A 12,711-nucleotide genomic window follows, 5' to 3' on the forward strand; every position below is an offset into this window, starting at 1 on the left:
GGCTGGTCTCAAAACTCCTGACCTTGGCCAGGCACGGTGGCTCACGCCTGTAATCCCAGCACTTTGGGAGGCCAAGGCGGGCGGATCACAAGGTCAGGAGATCGAGACCATCCTGGCTAACATGGTGAAACCCTGCCTCTACTAAAAATACAAAAAAAAATTAGCCGGGCATGGTGGTGTGTGCCTGTAGTTCCAGCTACTTGGGAGGCTGAGGCAGGAGAATGGTGTGAACCCGGGAGGCGGAGCTTGCAGGGCAGCAGAGCAAGACTCTGTCTCAAAAAAAAAAAAACCTCCTGACCTCAAGTGATCCACCTGCCTCAGCCTCCCAAAGTGCTATGATTACGGGCGTGAGCCACCATGCCTGGCCCCAGTCTTAGCAATCTCAGCCCAACCCCACCCACAACCACTAAGGGCCCTGTTCTTGCCCTGTGCTGAGTCCTAGCAAACAGCCTGGGATAGATGCTTCTAAACTTCCTCCCCAATCCCCAGGGGCACAGGGCTAAGAGACCCAGGCCCCAGCTGGCTGCCGCTGGGAAAAAGAAGAGGCAAGGACCTCCCTGCTGCCCACCTGGGCTTGTCTGGCACCGGGAAACAAAGGAATAACTCCCCAATTAGAGCACTGTCAGGTGTAGGCAACAGAAAAATGGCTTCCCTCCACCCCTCTAGGTTCTTTGGCTGGACTATGAACTAAATTGACTTAAGACAGATCAACAGGTGAAAAAACATTTCTAATTAGATGCATATTATGATGGTTAGTACTGAGTGTCAATTTGATTAGATTGAAGGATACTGATCCTGGGTGTGTCTGTGAGGGTGTTGCCAATGGAGATGAACATTTGAGTCTGTGCTGGGGAAGGCAGACCCACCCTTAATCTGGGTGGGCACCATCTAATCACCTGCTAGTGGGGCTAGAATATAAAGCAGGCAGAAAAATGTGAAAAGACAAGCCTGGCCTCGCCTCCCAGCCTACAACTTTCTCCCATGCTGGATGCTTCCTGCCCTCAAACATCAAATTCCAAGTTCTTCGGTTTTGGAACTTGGACTGGCTCTCCTTGCTCCTCAGCTTGCAGGCAGCCTATTGTGGGACCTTGTGATCATGTAAGTTAATACTTAATAAACTCCCCTTTATATACATATATCCTATTAGTTCTGTCCCTCTAGAGAACCCTAATACACACACACAAGGGAGTACCACAAAACATGCAGCTCGAAGGGTCAGCTGAAGCTTATATAGCATCCTGAGCTACAGAAAGAAACAGGGGATGGGAGTTCTCAGGGGTTATGAGGGTGAGGGGAGGATGTGTATGGTGAAAAAGGGCCGTCTTATTACACAGATGAAGTCTCCGGTGATCAAAATTGTTTGGGCCAGGCCTGGTGGCTTACACCTGTAATCCCAGCACTTTAGGAGGCCGAGGTGGGCAGATCACGAGGTCCAGAGATTGAGACCATCTTGGCCAACATGGTGAAACCCGTCTCTACTGAAAATACAAAAAAATCAAGCTAGCTGGGTGTGGCGGCGGGCACCTATAGTCCTGGCTACTCGGTAGGCCAAGGCAGGAGAATCACGTGAAACCAGGAGGCAGAGGTTGCAGTAAGCTGAGATTGCACCACTGCAGTCCAGCCTGGTGACAGAGCAGGACTCTGTCTCAAAAAAAAAAAGTTGTCTGGAGCAGCCCTCTTCCTGATATAAGATACTCTTACCAATGTAAGACTAGTAATATAATTTCCATTATGCATGTAAATTACAAAATAGCAACCTAAAAGGAAGAAGCTGAAACAAAATTAACATAAGCAGAGAGCTTATTTGGGCCAAGTTTGATGATTATAACCTGGGAACATAGAATCAAGTTATCCTGAATATACACTCTGATTAGCAGCAGTTGTAACTGCATTTTTTTTTTTTTTTTGAGAGAGTGTCTTGCTCTGTCACCCAGGCTGGAGTGCAGTGGCACCATCTCAACTCATTGCAACCTCCGCCTCCTGGGTTTAAGTGATTTTCCTGCTTCAGCCTCCCGAATAGCTTGGATTACAGGTGCCTACCACCACACCTGGCTAATTTTTGTATTTTTACTTTTTATTTTTAAATTTTATTTATTTACTTTTTTTTCTGAGACAGAGTCTTGCTCTGCCGCCCAGGCTGGAGTGCAGTGGCGAGATCTCGACTCGCTGTAAGCTTCGCCTCCCAGGTTCACACCATTCTCCTGCCTCAGCCTCCCCAGTAGCTGGGACTACAGGCACCCACCACCATACCCGACTCATTTTTTGTACTTTTTAGTGGAGACGGGGTTTCACCGTGTTAACCAGGATGGTCTCGATCTCCTGACCTCGTGATCAGCTTGGTTTAGCCTCCCAAAGTGCTGGGATTACAGGCATGAGCCACTGCACCCGGCCAATTTTTGTATTTTTAGTAGAGATGGGATTTCCCATGTTGGTCAGGCTGGTCTTGAACTCCTGACCTCAAGTGATCTGCCTGCCTCAGCCTCCCAAAGTGCTGGGATTACAGGCGTGAGCCACCATGCCTGGCCTGTAAGTGGATTTTTAAAAGCAAAAAAAGAAGACAGGGAGCCAGGAGGATCGTTTGAAACCAGGAGTTCAAGACCAGACTGGGCAACGAAGTAAAACCTTTGTCTCTACACAAAAATAATAATGGTGTGACATGCGAGTACCTGTAGTCTCAGCTACTTGGGAGGCTGAGGTGGGAGGATTGCTTGAGCCTGGGAGATAGAGGCTGCTGTAAGCCATGATCATGCCACTGCGTGAGTGACACAGTGAGACCCTGTCTCAAAAAATAATAAAGTAACAAAACGGGGGACAGGGAGTGAGCCCATACAATTGTCAGAGGTGTTTGAACCAGAGAGACTCCATCTTGAGTAGGGGCTGGGTAAAATAAAGCTGAGACCTGCCGCGCTGCACTCTGAATAGTTTAGGCATTCTTTTTTTTTTTTTTTTTTTTTTTTTGAGACGGAGTCTTGCTCTGTCGCCCAGACTGCAGAGCAGTGCCACGATCTTGGCTCACCGCAACCTCTGCCTCCCAGGTTCAAGCAATTCCCCTCCCTCAGCCTACTGAGTAGCTGGGATTACAGGCGCATGCCACCATGCCTGGCTAAATTTTTTTGTAGTCACCATGTTGGCCAGACTGGTCTTGAACTCCTGACCTCAGGCAATCCGCCTACCTCGCCCTCCCAAAGTGCTGGGATTACAAGCGTGAACCACTATGCCCAGCCTAAATTTATTTATTATTATTATTATTGTTATTTTGAGATGGAATCTTGCTCTGTCACCCAGGCTGGAGTGCAGTGGTGCCATCTCAGCTCACTGCAATCTCCGCCTCCCGGGTTCAAGCGGTTCTCCTGCCTCAGTTTCCTGAGTAGCTGGGATTACAGGCGCGCGCCACCATGCCCAGCTAATTTTTGTATTTTTAGTAGAGACGGTATTTCACCATGTTGGTCTCAAACTCCTGGCCTCAAGCAATCTACCTGCCTTGGCCTTCAAACTGCTGGTATTACAGGCATGAGCCACCACACCCAGCCTAAATTGATTGGTTATGGAGTCTCACTCTGTCACCCAGGCTTGATTTCAATGGTGCAATCTCAGCTCACTGCAAACTCTGCCTCCCAGGTTCAAGCAATTCTCCTGCCTCATCCTCCGGAGTAGCTGGGATTACAGGTGCATAGCACCACACCCAGCTAATTTTTGTATTTTTAGTAGAGACGGGGTTTCACCACGTTGGTCAGGCTGGTCTCGATCTCCTGACCTCGTGATCTGCCTGCCTCAGCCTCCCAAAGTGCTGGAATTACAGGCATGAGCCACTGCACCCAGCCTCCTTTCTTTTCTTAAACAATTTGCTTTCGCTTTATGCTATGGACTTGCCCCAAATTACCTCTTGCAGGAGGTCCAAGAACCCTCTCTTGGGGTCTGGATTGGGACTCCTATTCTGCAACACAATGTTGTTTGTAAGGAATTATTGGTTTATAGAAATGAAGCTGATTAGTGTTACATTACAGGGTATGGGTTATAGTGTCTGGCGTGGCACTGTTAGGTTAATTTGTAGCTACTTGAGGCAATAGTAAGCAGTTTCAAGAGATGAACACATAGCTCAAAAGAGAGTAAGATGTAATTACTGTCTCATGTTAGTATCTCTCTGGGCCTAATAATTAAAAAGATTTACATTCCTTAGGCTGGGAGTGGTGGCTCATACCTGTAATCCCAGCACTTCAAGTCAGGAGTTCAAGACCATCCTGGCCAATATGGTGAAACTCCATCTCCACTAAAAATACAAAAATTAGCCAGGTATGGTGGCGCGCGCCTGTAGTCCCAGTTACCCAGGAGGCTGAAGCAGGAGAATCGCTTGAACCTGGGAGGCGGAGGCTGCAGTGAGCTGAGATCATGCCACTGCACTCCAGCCTGGGCAACAGAGTGAGACTCCAGATAGATAGATAGATAGATAGATAGATAGATAGATAGATAGATAGATAGATAGATAGATAGATAGATAGATAGATAGAGGATTGATTTACTTTCCTCAGATAAAAATACTTTTCTTCTCAAAAAGGTTAGCTTTTTGCCGGGCATGGTGGCTCACACCTGTAATCCCAGCACTTTGGGAGGCCAAGGTGGGCAGATCACCTGAGGTCAGGAGTTCAAGACCAGCCTGGCCAACGTGGTAAAACCCCATCTCTACTAAAAATACAAAAATTAGCTGGGCATGGTGGCGGGCACCTGCAATCCCAGCTATTCAGGAGGCTGAGGCAGGAGAATTGCTTGAATCTGGGAGGCAGAGGTTGTAGTGAGCCAAGATCACGCCATTGCACTCCCGCCTGGGCAATGAGCAAAAAACTGTCTCAAAAAAAAAAAAAAAAAAAAAAAAAATAAAACATTAAAAAGGTTAGCTTTTCAGAGCTTCTCCTATGTCTGCAGTTTCTCTGAATAACCAGCTCAAAATATGTCGAGGTAGTATATTTCAGGGTGGGATATTCTGTTCTCCTACAGTTGCATTTTGGGGCGGTGTGTCCCGAGCCCCAACACAGGCAAGGGGCCTGGAGATACTCTAGGAGGTGATGGGGACTTTCTGGCGCTGGGAAACTGAACTTTTTGTTTGTGCTGTGCTCCACGGCTTTCCTCAGGCCTCTGTGATGCGTTTCTCTCCGAACCCCTATCAGAGTGGAGTAAAGAGAGGCTGGCAGACAGGTTCCATAATGCAGCTGAGTCTGCTAGTGCCAGGCAGGGCTTGCACCTAGGTCTTGGATTAATTATTGGATTAATACCAAGGTCTCTGCTCTTTCCCCATCCCTCCCAACAACCAACCCTTACCAGAATCCAGGCACAGTCCTTCAACAAGAGGGCAGTGAGACTGTGTGGCGCATTTACACAATGAAACGTGACAGAGTAGTGAAAATGAAGTCCAGCTGCAGCACTGATGGATCCCACAGACGATACTGAGGGAAGAGGCCAGACCTGAAAGAACACAGACTGCATGCTTCTATTTATACAAAGCCCAACAGCAGACAGGTCTGAGCCATGAGGTGGGAGTCAGGTGGTGGGGACCCCAGGGGAAGAAGGAAGACAGGGGGCCGAGAGGAGGCATGATTGGCTTCTGGTTTCTGGCCACCCTGTTCACTTAGTGATGAGTCCATCGTGAGTGGTGGGACTTCCATGATTTGTGCACTTTTCTGTACGTATGTTACACTTCAATTAAAAACTTTAAAAATTTTTGACAAGGCCAGATGCAGTGGCTCATACCTGTAATCCCAACGCTTTGGGAGGCCCAGGTGGAAGGATCATTTGAGATCAGGAGTTCGAGACCAGCCTGGGCAACATGGCAAGACCCCCATCTGTACTAAAAACAAACAATTGGCCGGGCGCGGTAGCTCACGCCTGTAATCCCAGCACTTTGGGAGGCCAAGGCGGGCAGATCACGAAGTCAGGAGATTGAGACCATCCTGGCTAACACGGTGAAACCCCATCTCTACTGAAAATACAAAAAATTAGCTGGGTGTGGTGGCAGGCGCCTGTAGTCCCAGCTACTCAGGAGGCTGAGGCGGGAGAATGGCGTGAACCCGGGAGGCGGAGCTTGCAGTGAGCCAAGATTGCGCCACTGCACTCCAGCCTGGGCAACAGAGCTAGACTCCATCTCAAAAAAAAAAAAAAAAAAAAAAAAATTAGCCAGGCATAGTGGCGCGAACTTGTAGTCCTAGCTACTAGGGAGGCTGAGGCAGGAGCATTGCTTGAGCCCAGGAGGGTGAGGCTGCACTGAGCTATGATGGTGCCTCTGCACTCCAGCCTGGATGACAGAGCGAGACCCTGTCTCAAAAAAATAAGGCCAGGCCGGGCGTGGTGACTCACGCCTGTAATCCTAGCACTTTCGGAGGCTGAGGCAGGTGGATCACGAGGTCAGGAGTTCAAGATCAGCCTGGCCAAGATGGTGAAACTATGTCTCTACTAAAAATACAAAAATTAGCCAGGCACAGTGGCAGGCTACTCAGGAGGCTGAGGCAGGAGAATCACTTGAACCCGGGGAACAGAGGTTGCAGTCAGCCGAGATCGTGCCACTGCACTCCAGCCTGGGTGACAGAGTGAGACTCTGTCTCAAAATAAATAAATAAATTTAAAAAATAAGGCCAGGTGCAGTGGCTCATGCCTGTAATCCCAGCACTTCAGGAGGCCAAGGCGGGAAGATCACATGAAGTCAGGAGTTCGAGACCAGCCTGACCAACATGGTGAAACCCCATTTCTTTTCTTTTCTTTTCTTTTTTTTTTTTTTTTTTTGAGGCGGAGTCTCGCTCTGTCGCCCAGGCTGGAGTGCAGTGGCGTGATCTCGGCTCACTGCAAGCTCCGCCTCCTGGGTTTACGCCATTCTCCTGCTTCAGCCTCCCGAGTAGCTGGGACTACAGGCACCCACCGCCATACCCGGCTAATTTTTTTGTATTTTTAGTAGAGATGGGGTTTCACCATGTTAGCCAGGATGGTCTCGATCTCCTGACCTCATGATCCGCCCGCCTCGGCCTCCCAAAATGCTGGGATTACAGGTGTAAGCCACCGCGTCTGGCCTTGTGAAACCCCATTTCTACTACAAATACAAAAATTAGCCGGGCATGGTGGCACACACCTGTAGTCCCAGCTACTTGGGAGGCTGAGGCAGGAGAATCCCTTGAACCCGGGAGGCAGAGATTCCAGTGAGCCGAGAACGCACCACTGCACTCCAACCTGGGTGACAGAGCAAGCCTCCATCTCAAAATAAAAAAAATAAAATAAGCAAGGAGAAGGGGGTTTGCTGGTCCAATGAGGGAGGTGTGCCCCATGTGGTGACAGACTGTGACAGGAACCTTCCACAGGACAAGGACCCCCTCTATGACCCTGGAAAGTTGCTGTGCTGCCTGCAAAGACAGGGAGCTCAGTTCTCCCACCTGGGACTGCCCCCACGCTCCAATTGCTTGCTAGGGAGTCCCTCCCTACCAAGGAGTGAGGCCTAAGTCTCTTGAGCCCTTGGTCTCTCTGATCCCAGGGCTCAACCTGTTCCCTCCTGAGTGGGGCACTAGGGATAGATCCTAAGCCTTGGGGAAGGGTAGGGGAGCTGGTCCAGGCCTCCTGTCACTGATTGTCATACCAGGTGCCCCACCCCAGAGGAGATCCCCAGACCCACTGCTTACACACAGGCTGGATAAACACTGGGTCTCCCCATCCCAGATCTGGCCCTCTCTCCATAAAAGGCTCTGGTCCAGCAGCTGCTCTGGTCCAAATATGGAACTGCGAGGCCTGGGGAGGAAGCCGCAGCCCAGTCCTGAGGGGCCAGCAGGTAAAACCCCTCAGCTGCTCCTCCCCTACACACTTTCTAGAGCTTGCCACCTCCCAAAGCATCTGAGCTGGACCTGGTGAGAACCTGAGTTGTGGGTCTTCAGTTTCCCTACCTGGCCTGGTCTCTCCTCCTGGCACATCAGGTGGGTGCCAGGCACTGAGCCCTGGGGCTGGCCAGAGGGAGGGCTGCAGGGTGAGGGTGCAAAGGAGCCAGCCCTGTGCTCTCAGAGGGCAGCTGGGGCCTGTGGGGAAGGACTCTTGGGCTAAGGGCAGCAGTAGGAGACTGGTGAAGCTGCAGGAACGGCCCAGTGCCCACCTGGGGGAAGGAGGTACGAAGGAGGTACAGGCCTAACACTGGGGTGCTGGGTACCTCGAGAATGTACCTTTCCCTCCATGGGCCTTAGTTTCCCCATCTGCAAAATGGGGACACTAATACAAAGTCCAGGAGAAGGTAGAGGGAGAGATGGCATCATTGGAAGAGCTAGTTTGGGAAACCTAACCAGGCAACGGTCAAGGGAGGGGGCGGGACAGAGACAAGGGTCTCAGAGGAGTGTTTGCTCTTCCTGGGGCACAGCTGTTGCCAGGCTTCCAGGGGGCAGGCCCAGACACAGCTGTCGGGGTGGGGTGGGGGTGGAGCGGTTGCTCTCTAGGCAGTCACAGCTGTCCTGGCTGGGGCACCCCAGGGTTCCAGCAGCAGGAGGGAAGAGTACAAGCTGAGGGCTGGGCGGGCCTGCCGAGAGCCTGTGATGGTTAACCCCTTCCGGAACACAGACCACAGCCAGCGGCCCTGTGTGATAAGGGCAAGATCACCGCATTTGCACCCGTGTGGGACCGTGGCTCCAGCTTGGTGAAGACTGGCTTCTCAGGCCACATTTCCCTCCATCACGGACTGGCCCCCAGCCTTACCCCTAACAGGCTGTGAACCACATCCAGGCCCCTCTGCCTTCTAAGCCCCTAGCCTGGGCTCACAGCTCCAGTACCCATAGGCCTCTCTCGCCTCTAGACCCCTGATCAGCTTAGGGCAGGTCCCCACTCCTTTTCATTGTTCCTGTACACCAGTCTCACTGCTGGGACACTCAGAGGGCCCTAGCCCAAGCGCCTCATCCCTGGACCCCTCCAGCCCCATACCCTACCTTTCCCATCCCATATATCCAACATTCCAGAGAGGGGCCGCCACAGGAGTGGTCCCCCAACATCTCCCATGTGTGACACCTGTGTGGCCCACCTGCCAGGCATTGAGCTAGGCATGGGGGCAGTTCCACAACATGCCCAACTTCAAGGGCATATGCTGTTCCACTTGGCGGCTTGAGACCTCACTACGATCCTCAGTGAACATGGCTGCCTAGTCCTTTGTCTCCACTGAGGGGCTCAGGGCCGGGGAGCCGGACAGGAGCCACTAGTGTCCAGGCCACTCGTTGGTCTCACCTGCTGCAACAGAGCCATCCTGTACCAGAGCAGGACGCCAGAGAGGCGCAGGGCCTGGCTTTCAACTGCCAGGGAAGCCAGAGCCGGCTCTCATCCTGCTCCCAATCTCCCAGCTGTGGCCTACTAAGCCCTGCTCTGAGTCAAACAGCCTCCACCCCTTAGGAGGCTCCCTGCCTGGTCCCATTTCTCAGGGCCTCCTCCCTCCAGCACTGGGGTGGCCTGCACTAAGCACCAGCGCCACATGGTGTGACCTCAGCCCCAGTCCTGCCAGTCTGTAGGGACTATTAAATGTTCACCTTAAAAGAATTAACACTCCACAGCAGGGCCAGGCTTGGGAGCTCACATCTGTAATCCCAGCACTTTGGGAGGCTGAGGCGGGAGGATCACCTGAGCTCAAGAGTTTGAGACCAGCCTGGCTAACATGGTGAAACCTTGTCTCTACTAAAAATACAAAAAATTAGCTGAGTGTGATGGCGTATGCCTGTAGTCTCAGCTACTCGGGAGGCTGAGGTGGGAGGATCACTTAAGCCCAGGAGGTTGAGGCTGCAGTGAGCTGATTGTGCCACTGTACTCCAGCCTGGGTGACAGGGAGATCCTGTCTCAAAAAAAAAAACCCCCACAGCATACTCCTAAAGCCCCAATACAGGTTCTCTTTGCCCACTTCAGCACAATCAGAATTCAGGAACGTAGATGGACTTCACAGAAACCAACGTCCTGTCCAGGGCCGCACTGCATAATACCCTGGCATTGCTGGGCAGAAGCAGGAGACACCACCCTTGCCCCCAGCACCAGGAATAGCAAAGTGGGGTGGGAGGGGCCTCTGGGGCCCATAGCTCCAGCTCAGGAAGAAGCTGGGCCTCTCACAGGCACCGTGGGACAGGGCAGCATAGGGAAGAAAGGGACCTAGTCAAGCACACAGCTGTGGGTGTCCTTGGCTTGCTCCTTTCTTTCCTAAGCTGCAGGTTACCTAACTGTGAAACAGGGTAACACCTCCTACGCTGTGTTCAAATCTTGGCTCTGCCATTTACTACTGGGACCATGAGCAAGTTACTTTTCACTCTCAATGTAACTTTTTTTTTTTTTTTTTTTTTTTTTTGAGAGTCTTGCTTTGTCACCCAGGCTGGAGTGCAGTGGGGCGATCTCAGCTCACTGCAGCCTCTGCTTTCCAAGTAGCTGCAATTACAGGCACACACCACCACACCAAGCTAATTTTTTTTTCTTTTTTTTGAGACAGAGTCTCGCTTCTTCACCCAGGCTGGAGTGCAAAGGCACAATCTCGGCTCACTGCAACCTCTGCCTCCCAGGTTCAAGCGATTCTCCACCACATGCCATCATGCCTGGCTAATTTTTGTATTTTTAGTAGAGACGGGGTTTCACCATGTTGGCCAGGATGGTCTCAATCTCTTGACCTCGTGATCTGCCTGCCTCGGCCTCCCAAAGTGTTGGGATTACAGGTGTGAGCCACCGCGCCTGACCTAATTTTTTTTTGAGACGGAGTCTCACTCTGTCGCCAGGCTGGAGTGCAATGGCGTGATCTCGGCTCACTACAACCTCCGCCTCCCAGGTTCAAGCGATTCTCCTGCCTCAGCCTCCCAAGTAGCTGGGAATACAGGCATGTGCCACCACGCCCAGCTAATTTTTGTATTTTTAGTAGAGACAGGATTTCACCCTGTTGGCTACGATAGTCTTGATCTCTTGCCCTCGTGATCCACCCACCTCGGCCTCCCAAAGTGCTGAGATTACAGGAGTGAGTTACCGAGCCTGGCCTAATTTTTTTATTTTTAGTAGAGACGGCTTCACCATGTTGCCCAGGTTGATCTTGAACTCCTGGCCTCAAGTGATCTGCCCGCCTAGGCCTCCCAAAGTGCTGGGATTACAGGCATGAGACACAATGACTTTTTTTTTTTTTTTTAAGAACAGGGTCTTGTTTGCTCTGTCACTCAGGCTGGAGTGCAGTGGTACAATCATGGCTCACTGCAGCCTCAGACTCCTAGGCTCAGGCAATCCTCTCGCCTCAGCCTCCCAAGTAGCTGGGATTATAAGTCAAATCAAAAAAATATTGTTTTTTAGAGACAGGGTCTCACTATGTTGCCCAGGCTGGTCTCAAACTCCTGGCCTCAAGCAATCCTCACGCCTCAGCTTCCCAAAGTGCTGGGGCTATAGGCGTGAGCCATGGCACTGGCAATTTATCCTTAGATTGGGAGTCACACCACCACATCAGTTCACCAGGCTCTGTAGCAACACTTCCCCTCTCCCCAGACCTCGTCTGTCCTCAGGGATATAGAACAACCTCTGTTGCACTTGGCGAGAGAGTATTCTAGCAAAAACTAGAAAAGCCTCCCCCCTTCAAAGCCGGTGGCAGAAACCATCTTGTGAGTAGCGTCCCTCCCCCTGGGTACATAGTCTCTTTCAGTCCAGTCCAGGCTCTGGACTATCTATTGCTCAGTGGTGGTGCCTCTTGCCCCGCCTGCCCACCGAAGCTGTGGCAGCAGCATGGGGCAGCCCCAGGAGTCACACCACACCTCACTGAAGCAGTCGCTGTAGAGGGCCCAGGCCACTGTGAAGGTGGAGGAGGAGGAATGGGTGCAGACCTCAACTCTCCCTGCACACAGCCAGCAGGGATAAAGGAATGGCCCCAAGCTCTCCAACTGTGCCATTTACCTTTCAGTAAGGGGATGGCCATTCCAAGAAGTTTCTGCCTGGGATGAAAACACAGCCTTTAAGGAACAAATAACTTGGGGGGCAGAATTCTGTCACATGGGAAACTGGCCGTGTGATTCGCCAGGCAAATTGCTCTCCCTTCCCAAGGGCTGTGCTGCCTTTCTTTGGGCCTCAAACATAAGACAGCTGCATAAACCTCAAAGATAAGACAGCTGCCTGCAGGTGTGCCCCCGCCCACAGGGGAGAAGCCACAACATGCCACGGCTGGGACCCACGGAACAGGTATGACCCCAGCTCCTCTTTCCCCAGGTGTCTGCTCTGCTAGGGCACGAACACTCCATGTGGATCAGAGTCTCCTGCCCCCCACTCCAGCATATAGACCACCAAGCACAGCACAGTGGGGCAGCCCTCCATAGTCCACAGAAAGTACTGAGCTCCAGCTCCCCGGGCCAGGGCTGGCAGGAGCCCTGCTTGGGGAACAAACTGCATAGCTCCATCTGTCACATTAGGGGGTCACAGCCTCCACCAACTCATAACTCTCCTGCCCAGCAGGCCTGACAGGAGCTACCCTTCCTTGGAGCCTCTGTCTTCTACGAATGGACGGAAGAGGGCAGGAATCTTGAGAGACAAAGAATATTTTGAGTAACCCAATAAAGTCAGAGGAAAGAAGCACTCTCGTCTATTCACCTCCCACACACGGGGACTGAAATTTACATTTGGACACAGATGTCAAATGTCACAAGGCTGGCTTGGGACTTTCTTTCCAGGATGCAAAGCAGGCGCCCTTCAGAACACCTTTGGCCTCTCCTTAGAACTTCTGGGAAGTGGCACAAA

The 12,711-nt window shown here is 51.6% G+C and overlaps 2 protein-coding genes across 11 annotated transcripts in view; both read right to left on the reverse strand.

The window, feature by feature from the left end:
- The window catches only part of STIP1 (stress induced phosphoprotein 1), a 293,300-nt gene that overhangs the window by 239,630 nt on the left and 40,959 nt on the right, over positions 1 to 12,711 (reverse strand). The gene's annotated exons all lie outside the window — the stretch shown is intronic.
- The window catches only part of OTUB1 (OTU deubiquitinase, ubiquitin aldehyde binding 1), a 238,450-nt gene that overhangs the window by 29,279 nt on the left and 196,460 nt on the right, over positions 1 to 12,711 (reverse strand). The window contains exon 1 of one of the 10 annotated variants that reach the window (XM_050757210.1): positions 12,106 to 12,109. The exons of 8 other annotated variants lie outside the window; for them this stretch is intronic. The gene's annotated coding sequence lies outside the window, so the exon portion shown is untranslated. Of the gene's footprint in view, positions 1 to 8,468; positions 8,473 to 12,105; positions 12,110 to 12,711 lie in introns of those variants that run through there. One more of the 10 variants, XM_050757213.1, reaches the window with a different exon arrangement.

The sequence above is a fragment of the Macaca thibetana genome, chromosome 14 (assembly GCF_024542745.1).
Source record: "Macaca thibetana thibetana isolate TM-01 chromosome 14, ASM2454274v1, whole genome shotgun sequence".
In the NCBI taxonomy this organism is placed as follows: Eukaryota; Metazoa; Chordata; class Mammalia; order Primates; family Cercopithecidae; genus Macaca; species Macaca thibetana.